Source organism: Gossypium arboreum, chromosome 8, assembly GCF_025698485.1.
Source record: "Gossypium arboreum isolate Shixiya-1 chromosome 8, ASM2569848v2, whole genome shotgun sequence".
NCBI lineage: Eukaryota > Viridiplantae > Streptophyta > Magnoliopsida > Malvales > Malvaceae > Gossypium > Gossypium arboreum.
The window spans coordinates 17,053,717-17,068,170 of NC_069077.1; the positions used below are offsets into that span (position 1 = coordinate 17,053,717).

Below are 14,454 nucleotides of genomic sequence, written 5' to 3' on the forward strand. Positions count from 1 at the left end.
ATTCTGCTAACGGTAAATAATGTTCCCAACCTGATTCAAAATCAATGATACAAGCTCGGAGCATGTTTTCTAAAATCTGAATGACTCGTTCAGACTGTCCATTAGTCTGTGGGTGAAAAGCTATATTGAAATGAAGTTGAGTACCAAGAGACTCATGTAATTGCTTCCAAAACCTCAATGTAAACCGTGGACCTCTGTCAGAAATTATTGATTCTGGAATACCGTGTAACCTTACAATTTCTCGAATATACACCTCCGCAAGTTTCTGTAGTGACCAATTACTTCTGACGGCTATAAAATGAGCTAATTTCGTAAGTCAGTCAATAATTACACTGATAGAATTCTTTTTACTCGTAGACATTGGCAACCCAGTTACAAAATCCATTGTTATTCGGTCTCATTTCCATTCAGGAATACTAATAGGCTAAAGCAACCCTGTTGGAACTTGATGTTCTGCTTTACCCATTGACAAGTCAAACATTTAGCTACATATTCAGTTATATCCTTTTTCATTCCTGGCCACCAATAAAATTCTCGTATATTACGATACATTTTCACTAGGATGTAAGGCAAACTGACCATTGTGAGCTTCTAGAAGAATTAATTCATTTATCTCAGGAGTAGTTGGAATACAAAGCCGATTCTGAAATCTCAAACAATCATTTTCATCAATACTAAAATTCCCTGCTGTACCATTTTGTACCATCTCTCTTTTCTTTATTAATTTGTCATCTTTCAACTAGGCCGATCTAATCTGATCAAACATTAATGGTTTCACTCTTAATTCGGCCAAAAGTCCTCCATCATCAGTAATACTGAGCTGTGCAAACATCACTCTCAGTTCTATTGCAGCTTTTCTACTCAGTGCATCAACTACAACATTAGCTTTACCTGGGTGATAGTCTATGACACAGTCATAATCTTTTAAAAGCTCTATCCACCTCTTTACCTCAGGTTCAATTCCTTTTGAGAAAGCAGGTACTTCAGACTTTTATGACCAATATAAATATAGCACTTTTCACTGTATAGGTAATGTCTCCAAAATTTTAAGGCAAATATGATAGCCGCTAATTCTAAATCATGCGTTGGATAATTACGTTCATGCAGTTTTAATTTTCGTGAAGCATAATAATTACTTTTTCATTTTACATTAGTACAAATCCAAGTCCGTTCAACAAAGCATCACTATATACAATAAAATCTTTTCTCAATTCTGGCAAAGTCAACACTGGTGCTTCTGTCAACATTTGCTTCAACGTTTCAAAACTTTGTTGACACTGATCATTCCAGACAAACGAAATATTCTTTTGTAGTAACTTTGTCATCGGTAGAGTTATATTTGAAAATCCATTCACGGACCTTCGATAATATCCAGTTAAGCTAAGAAAACTTCTTACTTCTGACACATTTTTGGGAACTTTCCACTGAACAATAACTTCAATCTTCTTTGGGTCTACTCTGATCCCATCAGCTGATACCACATGGCCAAGAAATAAAACCTCTGATAGCCAAAACTCACATTTATTCAATTTCTCATATAATTGTTTTTCTCGCAGTGTCTATAAAACTATTCGGAGATGTTGCTTATGTTCTTCTTCAGATTTGGAGTATACTAGGATATCATCAATAAAGACTACCACAAACTGGTCTAAGTATGAATGAAAAATCTGGTTCATAAGATCCATAAAAGCAGCCGGAGCATTTGTTAACCCAAATGGCATCACCAAAAATTCATAATGTCCATACCGTGTATGAAATGCTATTTTCGGTACATCACTCTCCTTTACTTTCAACTGATTATATCCCGACCTCAAATCAATCTTGAAAAATACAGTAGCTCCTTTCAATCAATCGAATAAATCATCTATACGAGGTAACGGGTATTTATTCTTGATAGTCACCTTGTTTAACGATCGGTAATCAATACATAACAGCATTGAACCATCTTTCTTTTTAACAAATAACACTGGAGCTCCCACAGTGATGTACTAGGTCGTATAAAACCTCGATCCAACAAGTCTTGCAATTGTACTTTTAGTTCCTTCAATTCAATAGGTGACATACGGTACGGAGGTAGTGACACTGGATCTGTACCTGGATATAGTTCAATCGCAAATTCAACTTCCCGATCAGGAGGTAATCTAGGCAATTATTTTCACATACAGTTTAAATTTTACTGCACTGACACTCAACTGAATCGAAATTAATAACATATCTAAGAAAGCAGCACATCCTTGATTAAGAAGCTTACTAGCTTTAACTGCTGAAATAACACGAACAGTCCCACTGGTCCGAATACCCTTTACTTCAATTTGATTACCACTTTCATTCTGAACAGTGAATTTCATTTTATAACAATCCAAAATTATTCCATGTTTTGACAGCCAATCCATACCCAGTATAATATCAAAGTCGTCGAATGGCATAATCAACATATCAACAGAAAAGATTTTATCTTGAATCATCAATGGACATCTTCGACATATCTGATTCACTAACATAGTTTGCCCCAATAGACTAGACACTTCTAGCGTTATTTTAGACAATTCAGGTTTTAAATTTCCCGTCTCAACCAGTTTTGTATTAACATAGGAATGTGACGATCTTGGATCTATTAAAACATAAACGGGTTTTGAATGTAATAAGAATATACCTTTCACTACATCATGAGCATCTCCTTAATCTCGAGTTCTTACAACATATGCTCGGGCCGGAGCATGATCGCATGATTCGTAACAAGTAATAAATATTTATAATCAAGATCAAACCTAGAATAACTATTATCACGACGAAAAGGCAAGCGCACCTATCGAACAATAGTATAGTAACGGCAACACCGTGATATCGTACTCAAAGGAACCAATAGTACTAGTAATAAATATCTTTTTTTATTATCTAGCCTAGGAATAAAATGATTTGTTTATTAAATTAATTATCTAAAATAATTAACTAATATAATTAAAGCGAAGAGAAAATTTGGAAAAAGACTTGAAGAGAAGCAATTGATAAAGACGACACCCAAAGAGGAATCCACCTAGATTTCACTTGTTATCTGACTCTGAACCGGATGATTTATTCACTTGACTTGATCCGTGAGACTTTCTAACCTATGTTATTATCCCTTTCGGGACTAATAACGTCTAACCCTCAGTTGAATCAATCGAAATTTCTTTCTTAATTAAAACCCCTAGGGAAGCAGTAAATCACTCTACGGACTCCCATATTAGGTTTCACCCTAATTCGGTAAAATCTCATAACCCTATTTCTAGGCGTTCGATCAACTCCGCTTAATTATGCCAAATCTACTCTTAGGCAGAGTCTATTCCTCCTCTGCATAAGCACATCAAATCATGAATTAATACCCGGAAATTAACTCAAGCATTAAGAACACATAATTAAGAACAAATCAAGTATTTATCATACAGTTCAGATAATAATAACAAGATCCATCATAGGTTTTATCCCCCTTAGGTATCTAAAGGGTTTAGTTCGTAATAAAATAAGAGTACATCTCAAAAGTATAAAAATAACAAAACATGAAGAAAACTCTAAAACCCCTGAAGGAATTATAAGAGAGATCTTCAGTCTTGGAGTTGCTCCGGCTTTTGGGATGGATCGTCTGGCTTCCTTCAAGTAATTCTTGGCGTGTGGTTCTGTATTCCAGAAAAGTTCTGGAAGAGGCCTCCTCTCTGGGTCATACTTAGGGTGTTTATATAGCCTTTGGATTGGCTTTCTTCCTCCCTAAGTACCCTTTTCCATGTAAAATACAACTCTTTAAAAAAAGGACACGCCCGTGTGCCACAGCCGTGTGACGTGATTGCTAGGCCGTGTTCGATCTGTTAAATTGCCACGACCGTATGGGCTCAATGGCCAGGCCGTGTGAGTCGTGTAAACCTTAGTCGACACCCTTGAAAGCCACGGGCGTGTGAGATGCTTGTATGGCAAGGGTTAAGCCGTGTGATCTTCTCGATTTGGTCTATTTTGTCCCTTTTTAGCTCGTTTTTGGCTCTTTTTGACTCTTGGTGCTCTCCTGAGTACAAAACATGAAATAACCAGATTAAGAGCACCAAAATCCACAAATCTAGTAGTAAACATCCATAAATATGCTAAGTATTTGGGGTAAAACTATGTATAATTTGGCGTTTATCAAATACCCCCACACTTAAGCATATCCTTGTACTCAAGCAAAGCTCTCATTTACTGCTAGAATTCATTCTTTTCAATCACATGATCAGTATGGATAATGTTACAAACTATTCCACGTAAAATTATACAGTGAGAATTTAACTATAGGGGTATTGAAAGCCTTAAACAATCTAAATCGGATATTTTGATAATAAAAATCATAGGTAATCTCCTTCCTCTAAGTAATTAACTTTAGTCCTAAATATACAAGAGATGGCATCCTCACTAAAGATTCACTCAAATCACTCAAACTGTTTAAGGTTCAAGATTAACCATTCAATTGTCTAACATGAAAATTTATTACCATAAGCTTGCATGAAAATCAAATCTCCACCACTTGTAAATGATATGATACACTAATCAAAAGGTCTTTGCATGGTTGTAATGGGGTTTAGGTTACAAGTATGGATACAAGCTAAAGAACAGGGGTTAGAATCGAGATAATTTCAATATGTTACCCCATTATCAAAAACTTAATTACTGAACCACAAACAAATATCTAGAACTATTTTACATGAGTTCATGACAACTTTAGCTTGCTGAGAATTACATTTTTTTTAAGAACAAATCAAGTCAATAGAATACAGAAATCATATTTCATGATTCAGCAACAAAAAATGGGAACATAGTGAGGTAATAATATTAAATTTAATCTCGATAAAAAAGTAAATTAAGTAAGAGGATTTCAACAATAATGGGTTAATGGGTTAATGATAAGGGTTAATCAATAAAAAATAGGTTAGTAGGCTCAAAGAGGGTTTGCTAAGGGTTTAATTATGTGGGAAGCCTTTTTATGGAGTAAATAGGTTAAATCCTAAGTGCATTTATCATCTCAGTATATCAAATCATACGTGTGATCTCGACATGTATAATCGATGTAAGTTCTAGAATAACAGTTTAATGTTGACACACTCAAACCACAAAAAAAGTGAGCAAGAAAGAAAACTATATGCTCAAAAGGCTCAAAAATCTCACCAAAAATTTGGGTTTTTAATGTCATTTCTGTATACTTAGGATTTCAAGATAATACTTCAATTTAGGAGAAATAGTCTAAAAATTTTATTTCTCAAAATATCAACTTATCATGCTCGATTCTTTAAGGTCCTATAATCAAATAATCGTGCATAATTCCCTTGGTCTAATTCACGACATATCAACAATAATTATAGATCAATCAGAATTCTTTATATTAATATTATGAGAAAATCACTTAAGCACAAGACCAATTTCAGGGATTTGAGAATAATGCAAAAAGTTAAGTTTCATGTTCACCCCCTCCTTGCCCTCAATGTACAGAGATAGATTATTCAAAATAAAGAAAATCATAAGAGGAAAGGAGGTGAAACTCTTTGTTATACGGATGTGGAGCTTGATTCTGAGGATGGAGTGTTCAGGGAAAGTGGTAGGTGCCATTGTTCTTAGCTAGATAAAGAAATTGGGTCGTTGAACATGGCACTCGTGAGGTATTGTTTCCCTTATGTTTCCTCATTCCGTAAAATATTCCTAGCAGCTTTGCTTGGAAGTCTGTAGAATCATGAAGAGCTTATTAAGAGTTGGTGTGGAAGAGAGCGTAGTGAAATTACTTGTTAGAAATACCAAAAAATGGAAAAAAGTAAAATTTACTAATATAGATATGTCTTTCAAAATAAAATAATAAAATTGAAATGAAAATAAAAATCAAAAGAAAAAGAAAAAGAAAATTAAAATAAATAAAAAATAGGAGGATTCAATGATCCTCGTCGGTGTGGCCTTCAGGTGGTGGTGCTGGAGTGGCGATGTGAAAGTGCTGGCACAGCTGCTATATCATGGCCTGCATATCATCCATCTGTTGGTCCCATCGTCGATCTCGCTCGTGAATCATTTCAAACTGCGTAGTGCAATACTGTTTGAAGTGGGCGAGTCAGTTAGAAAGATGTGCCAATGAAGCCGCCGCATGAACTAGTCGTTCTCTAGGTGGCATGGTGGAAGGCTCCTCATGCTGTGAGGGAACATCAGGGATGTCCTCAAGATCCTCCTCGTCAATGGCATACGAGAGACGATACTGAGGAGGATCGGTCTCACGTCGGCGCTCGATCATCCTCATGTGTAACAAAGTCGTGATACCCTGTGGGGACATCTGACCTGTCAAGGTAAGCGCTGATGACTGGGCCGCGGTGTTGAGGAGGCCGAAGTGTCTGGCAAGGCACATCACATAGGGGCCGATGGAGATCACTCCCTTCCTATGTCGCTCAGTCTGATGGCGAATGGCTAAAGCAATGAAGTACGCCAAGTCAGTCACGTGTGCATTCGCCATGCACCATAAATAGTAGGCGTCGTAGGTGTTGACGACGCCAGTGCTCTCTCTCCTTCCGGTCAAGGTGTGTACCAATATGGCATGGAGATATTGTAGGGAAGAGGGGAGAGCTGAGGCCTTCGAGCGGCTGGGGTCATAGGTGGAAGAGAGTGGTGCCAAAGCCTTCCAGCACAAGGAGGGGGACTTGTGGATATTGCGTGGTAGTGCATTTATGTCCTCCTCCTCTATAAACTCATCGGTGTAAAGTCCCAGAGCAACTCCAAACTCTGGGACACTCATCGCACGAACTAGACCACCTAATCGGAAGTGAATGGTGCCTGGGTCGTCATTGTTCGTCATCACCACCTGTAAATGAAAAGTAGAGCATAATTCTAAAGTTAGCTCTAAATAAGTGGGCTCGGTAATAGCAAAGAATCGTTCCCATAGGTCTATGGACAAGAAGGCACAGATGGCGTCAGCAAGCTGGACTTGCTCTACAGTAGCCCAGTCAATGCAGCGACCTATGGTGATGGGTCGTGCACGTAGTATCTGAAATAGCTCCTCCTGCGAAGCTTGCGGAAATTCAAGGAACGAGTGTCAAACTTCGTCTGTAGCACATACCGAGTAAGAACCCGGTCCCCTACGTCTCTTTGAGGAAGGGACCGCAGCCTTCTTGCCTCTTGATGACGACATAATGTACCTAAAAATACATGAGTATTGATAGAATCCAATATACATCAGTAGTTAAGCAATAGGCCTAAAATTAGTATATGCTATTTAGTAGCTTAAACAAGTCAAATATTGAAAATTCTAAAGCAAATTCCTAACTTGTCTAAAACATATTGGTAATAGTAACAATATCTATGCAAAGCATGTAGAATACTAATGTAGAAACACAAATTGGAAAAATAAATTTGAGAAAGTGAACCAAAGGCTGTAATAAGGCGGTGCACGAGCGTGTGGTGGCGAGCACGGGCGTGTGACACGGAGAGGAAGCCGTGTGGTGGGAAAATGGAAGGTATAGGGAGGGAAAATAGGGATTAATGCAAGGGGAGTGGATTTGATGGTGGTTTAGGGGTTGGGAAAGTGAGAATCTGAAGATTGGTAGTCGAAATAGGGATTAGGGGTTGGGGGAGGGTAGATTTTGGCTAGGGTTTTGAAAGGAGGAAGAAGATGAACAGTGGTTTGTTTATATAGGAGAGGGTCACACGGCCTAGGGCCACACCCGTGTACTTTGAGGGTGAACTCGTGTTTTTTGAATTTTGCGAGTTAGGTCGTGCCCGACTACTATCACACGCCCGTGTATTTTGGGCGTGTGTCAAACACGACCATGTCACAGGACATGCCACACGACCGTGCTTAGCTTTGTTCGCTTCTTCCACGCCCGTGTTTTATGGTAGCACACCCGTGTATTGTTGTACACGGCTGAATGGCACAGGCGTATCGCACGTCCATGTCGAAGAAACAGAATCGAGCTTTATCCCTGGCACGCCCGTGGTTTTCTATCCCTACGTCCATGTTTTTCCTATCAAGTTCACCCACGGCCATGTCACACGGCCGTGGGGATTTATCGCCATGTTTTGGGGAAATTATGTCCTACTTCAACACGGCCATATTGCACGGCCATGTCTCCTTCCGTGTTGGGCACACGGCCTTAAGTACGGCCGTGTTCCTAGCCTTGTGTGCTGAAAAACTTTGCAATTTAAAGACTAAGTTAATTGATTCGAAGTGTGAGAAGTTAAAAATAAAGAAATCAAAATATGTTAGTGCTCGGGTTGCCTCCCGAGAAGCGCTTATTTATAATCTAAGCTCGACCTACCTCTCCTTTGATTTATCATGGTGGTTTGAGGAGTTCATACTCCTCGTTCCTGCTGTCAATCTTAAAATAAGGTTTTAATCGGGTGTTGTTTAGCTTAAAAGTCCCGAACTTGGGATGACTCACCTCAACCGTACTGAATGGGAAAATACTGAGTACCGTAAGAGGGATTTCCTCATTTGGTGTGGTAGTGACAATGTGGGTATCTGCGGCATCCAGTAAGACTTTATCGCCAACCTGAAGTTGATTAAGAGAGGTATCGAGCTTGTTTTGGCGTAGTTTCTGTTTATCACGTGTTCTCGATTTGTGTGCTCGCCATTCATCTAGCTCCTCTATTTGAAGCCTTTGTTCCTCATGGGTTTATTTGTTCTCTACATGATAATAGTTCACTGTCTCTGTTGTCTTGGTTCGAGGGGGTTCCTATAAGGATGATTGAGTATTAGTTTTATCATCGACAGGTTTTATAGCGTTATCTTGAGTTTTAGAGGTTTTGAAAGAGTCGCGTGCTTGAAGTGTTACTGCGTCGTCACCTGTACGAAGTGTTAGCTCTCCTATGCCTACATTAATAATGGTTCTGACAGTTGCTAAAAAGGGTCGTCCTAAAATTAAAGGTACCTCGTTATCCTCATCCATATCTAAAACGACAAAGTCTACTGGGTAAATAAACTTATCAATTTTAACGAGAACATCTTCAATAATACCCTTAGGAAATCTAACTGTTTTGTCAGCCAATTGTATGCTTATCCTAGTCTGTTTGGGTTTACCGAGACCAAGTCATTTAGACATTTTATAGGGCATAACATTTATACTTGCCCCTAGATCAGCTAAAGCATTATTCACAAATAAACTACCAATTAAGCAAGGAATTTTAAAACTCCCTGGATCTTTCAATTTTTTAGGTAGTTTATTCTTTAGAACAGCTGAGCAGACTGCATTGAGTTCCACATGTGATGTAGCGTCTAATTTCCTTTTATTGCTCAGAAGTTCCTTTAAGAATTTTGCAGAGTTAGGCGTCTGCGAAAAAACTTCAATAAAGGGTAAGTTAATATGTAATTTCTTTAAGTGTTTGACAAACATACCGAATTTTTCTTCTGTTCTATCTTTCGTCATCGCTTTAGGATATGGCACACGAGGTTCATGATTCATACTTACCTGTTTGGGATCATTATTGTTTACCTCTTCTCGTCCTTTGTTCTTCTCATCGTTTTGCTGTATTTCGGGCTCGGGTGCAATGAATCCGTCTTTATTTTGAGTGCTAATTGCATTGAGGTGTTCCCTCGGATTAGGTTCAGTATTACTTGGTAAGCTACCTTGTGGTCGTTTGGAGATTAGTTTAGACAGCTGGCCTGTCTGAGTTTCGAGTCCTTGGATCGATGCTTATTGATTCTTAAGTGTTGTCTCGGTATTTTGGAAACGGGTTTCTAACATTGATATAAATTTTGAGAGCATTTCCTCAAGGTTCGGTTTCTTCTCTTGTTGATAAGGTGGCTGTTGAAAATCCAGAGGATTTTGTGGCTTTTGATTTCCTTGACCACCCCAAGAGAAATTTGGGTGGTTCCTCCAACCTGCATTATAGGTATTACTGTATAGGTTATTTTGAGATCTAAAGTTATTGTTACCCATATAGTTGACTTATTTTTCTTCAGTTGTAGGATTGAAGGATTGGTATTCTGTATGCACACCTCCTCCGCTTGAGTCACACCTCATTACTAGATGTATTTGCGTAGAACCAAGAAAACTATCAAACTTTTTATTGAGAAGTTCTACTTGATTAGAGAGCATGGTGACTGAATCGATGTTATAAACGCCGACTGTTTTCGTTGGCTTTGTCCTCATAACTTGCCACTGATAGTTGTTCATTGACATCTCCTCTATAAATTCATAGGCATCTTCCAGTGTTTTATTGTTGATGGTTCCGTCAGCAGCTGCGTCAATCATTTGTCTTGTCGAGGGATTCACACCATTGTAGAACGTTTGAACTTGCAACCAAAGCGGTAACCCATGGTGAAGGCACCTTCTCAGTAAGTCCTTGTATCTCTTCCATGCATCGTAAAGTGTTTCTAAATCCATCTGCACAAAAGAAGAGATATCATTACGTAATTTAGCCATTTTAGCTGGCGAAAATATTTTAGTAAAAATTTCTCGGTTATTTGTTCTCAAGTAGTGATAGACCCTCGTGGTAACAAGTTCAACCACTGCTTGACTTTGTTTCTCAGTGAAAAGGGAAATAATCGAAGAGGAATAGCATCATCAGAAAAGCCATTGATTTTGAATGTATCGCAAAATTCAAGAAAATTCGCCAAGTGCGTGTTGGGATCCTCATCCTGCAAACCATCAAACTGAACAAACTACTGTATCATCTGAATTGTGTTAGGTTTTAGTTCGAAATTATTTTCAGCAATAGCAGGTCTAACTATACTAGACTCAGTTCCTGTTAAAGAAGGTTTAGCATAGTCATACATAGTACGTGGAGTAGGATATTGATTAGCTACAATTGTAGAAGGCAGCTGATCGCCTGGTTTTCAGTCATCTCTTCGGTTGGGGTTTGAGTATTGTCTTCTCACTCGTTCTCCGTATATCGTAAACTACACCTTATTTCTCTTTTATTTCTATGAACTGTGCGATCGGTTTCTTCGTCAAAAAGTAATGGTCCTGACGGGTTTTTTCTAGTCATAAACTATAAAAACCTGCCAAGAGAGAGAAAAAGTAAATTAATAAATAATAAAATAAAATAAAATTGCAAGAAAATTAAATGGCTAAAGAAATAAAAGTTTAGTGTTCCTAATATTTCAGTTCCCCGGCAACGGCACCAAAAACTTGATCGCGTGATTCGTAACAAGTAATAAATATTTATAATGAAGATCAAACCTAGACTAACTATTATCACGACGAAAAGGCAAACGCACCTATCGAACAATAGTATAGTAACGGCAAGACCGGGATATCGTACCCAAGGGAACCAAAAGTACCAGTAATAACTATCTTTTTATTATCTAGCCTAGGAAGAAAAGGATTTGTTTCTTAAACTAATTATCTAAACTAATTAACTAATTTAATTAAAGTGAAGAGAAAATTTGGAAAAAGACTTGAAGAGAAGCAATTGATAAAGACGAAACCCAAGGAGGAATCCACCTAGATTTCACTTGTTATCTGACTCTGAACCGGACGATTTATTCACTTGACTTGATCCGTGAGACTCCCTAACCTATGTTATTATCCCTTTCGAGACTAATAATGTCTAACCCTCAGTTGAATTAATCAAAATTTCTTCAGTCTTGGAGTAGCTCCGGCTTTTGGGATGGATCGTTTAGCTTCCTTCAAGTAACTCCTGGCGTGTGGTTCTGTATTCTAGAAAAGTTCTGGAATAGGCCTCCTCTCTGGGTCATACTTAGGGTGTTTATATAGCCTTTGGATTGGCTTTCTTCCTCACTAAGTACCCTTTTCCGTGTAAAATACAACTCTTTGAAAAAGGGACACGCCCGTGTGCCAAGGCCGTGTGATGTGATTGCCAGGCCATGTTCGATCCGTTAAATTGCCACAGTCGTGTGTGCTCAATAGCCAGGCCGTGTGAATCGTGTAAACCTTGGTTGACACCCCCGAATGCCACGGGCGTGTGAAATTCCCGTGTGGCAAGGCTTAGGCCGTGTGATTTTCTCGATTTGGTCCGTTTTGTCCCTTTTTAGCTCGTTTTTGGCTCCTTTTGACTCTTGGTGCTCTCTTGAGTAAAAAACATGAAATAACTGGATTAAGAGCACCAAAGTCCACAAATCTAGTAGTAAACATCGATAAATATTCTAAGTATTTGGGGAAAAACTATGTATAATTTGGCATTTATCAGAGCTCTTACTTCAGATTGTTGTGTAGCATTTTCACTAGCCTTTCTAGTTCCACCTCTATCAAATGAACCACTTTGGCCTGAACCTCGACCTCTAGATGTAGATTTTGATATCTGAGAAACCAATGATGCTACTTTATTAAGCTTCGGGCAGTCCTTTACAAAATGATCAGTTGGCCCACATCAGAAACAACCCCCAGTTAACTTTCTACATTCTTCCCTATGTCTGTTTTCACAATATGCACATTCTGGAATATCAGTGTTCTGAGTTGGGCTTCTAATACTGCCAGTAGATACAATATTTTATCTCTTTTGACTTCTATCTCCTCTTTCTGATCTTGAACTGAATCTTCCACTACCACGAGATTCCTTTGATCGTTTGAATTATGGACTTGAACTAGCAGTTCCAGGACGTTTTCTAACTCAACGGGCAGTTTCAGACTTTTTACTCTTTCCCAGCACTTGCTCAATCATTTTAGCTCTTTCTATTAAATCTGCAAACTCTGTAATCAGTAGAGGCATCAATTGCAGTTGGAATTCATCTCGCAGTCCTCTTAGACATCTTTTACATTTGTCAGCTTCAGTCGGTACAAATTCGGTTGCATATCTACTCAGTCTCAGAAATTCCCGTTCATAATCCACTATGGACATATCTCTCTGTTTCAGCATCAAAAACTCCTGTTTCTGATCTTCCATATATGTATCTCTCAAATACTTCTTCTGAAATTCTCGTTGAAAGAATTCCCAGTTTACCTGTTCTTCCGGTATATTCTGAATCACTAATTCCAACCATATGTAAGCCTCTTCTTGTAACAGAGAAATTACACATACTAAACTTCCTATGGTGTACATTCTAATTACTTCAAAATTCTCTTGGTAATGTCTAACCAATTTTCAGCTGTTGTTGAATCAGTTCTCTTTGATCCCAGAAATTCTGTAGCTCAATACTTTCTCAGTTCCTTAATAGGGGCTCGTCGGGTAGCAGGGGTAGAAGTAGTAACAGGCATACTTCTTACCGCTTTTTGAAGAGCTTCAGCAATCATTTTAAATATTTCTGTATTATCCCTTTCAGTATTCGGTGCTTGGTTAACTACCGGGTTTACACTTGGGGTTGCGGATTCAGACTTATTTACATCACATGATTCATCTCTACTGTGCATTTCTTGTTCAGTACCCTGGATACTTTCGTCAGACATCTTTTATACTATAAAACAGAATTAATTAATCAATATATACATATCAGCATCCAATCCCGACTCAAAATTAACATAAAAATGGTATGTACCTCTAGACTCATTTCAGTACTCGACTTAATCCTAAAATCGACTAAACCCGGTTAGCTCTGATACCACTAAATGTAACACACTTAACCTATATCCGTCATTGAATAGGGTTACGAGGCATTATCAAACTTATACACTAACATTTATACAAAATTGAATTATAAATTAGCATTCCAGATCAATTCTTTAAAAATTTTACCATAAAGTCCCTAATATGGGCCTACTGGGCCCAATACATGTTTTAGAAGTGGTTCGGGACTAAACTGGCAACTTTGGGAATTTTTCCTTAAAGATAAGGGCACACGCCCGTATGGCCTGGGACATAGCCGTGTGGCCAGCCCTTGGGCAGGTCTAACTTGCAAATTTTTAAGTATCAGAGGGGCACATGGCCTGGGCACACGCCCATGTGGCTAGGCCGTGTGGTATACTGATTTTTCACCATTTTTAAGCCATTTTTACATGTTTTTGACATATGACCGTGCTTGAAACCCGTGTCCTTTACATAGCCAAGACACACGGCCGTGTCTTTTGCTCGTGTGCTATCCTGACTTCACATGTAAGGATGTAGGGGACACACGCCTATCAACATACCCGTGTTTAAGTCGTGTGTCTCACACGGTCTGAACACAAGCCCGTGTGGCAAGCCGTGTAGACTCAAAATGAACCTTATAGTTCAAATTTTTCCAACCCTGCAAACCTTAAATAATAAACAACTTAAATACAATCTTTCAACCAATCCAATATATGATAAATACACTTAATACTCATTAAACCATCAAACCATAGACTAACTCTTATATTTAATAACCCTTAAAACAAACTTCTTCAAAATTTACACTTAAATACCATTCAATTCAATTAAAAAAGGACTATATTATAACACACTCATTACATTAATTAACTATCTATTAACATTCTTCACCAACATCACTTATATACAAAATAACTTCAAAAATAACCTAGGTACATGCCATTTCTCAAGATAAGATACATCACCAAGTATTTGAGTTCTAGAGTTGGTTGGGATGCTGAAACGATATCTACTTTGTACCTAACCTGCGCA

General features: G+C 38.3%; 1 non-coding gene across 1 annotated transcript; it reads left to right on the plus strand.

The window, feature by feature from the left end:
- Positions 1-10,269: 10,269 nt before the first annotated feature.
- LOC128279666 (small nucleolar RNA R71) lies at positions 10,270-10,376 on the plus strand. Its single transcript, XR_008269865.1, has one exon. It is a non-coding gene; the product is annotated as a small nucleolar RNA R71 (small nucleolar RNA).
- The last annotated feature ends 4,078 nt before the right edge of the window (positions 10,377-14,454 follow it).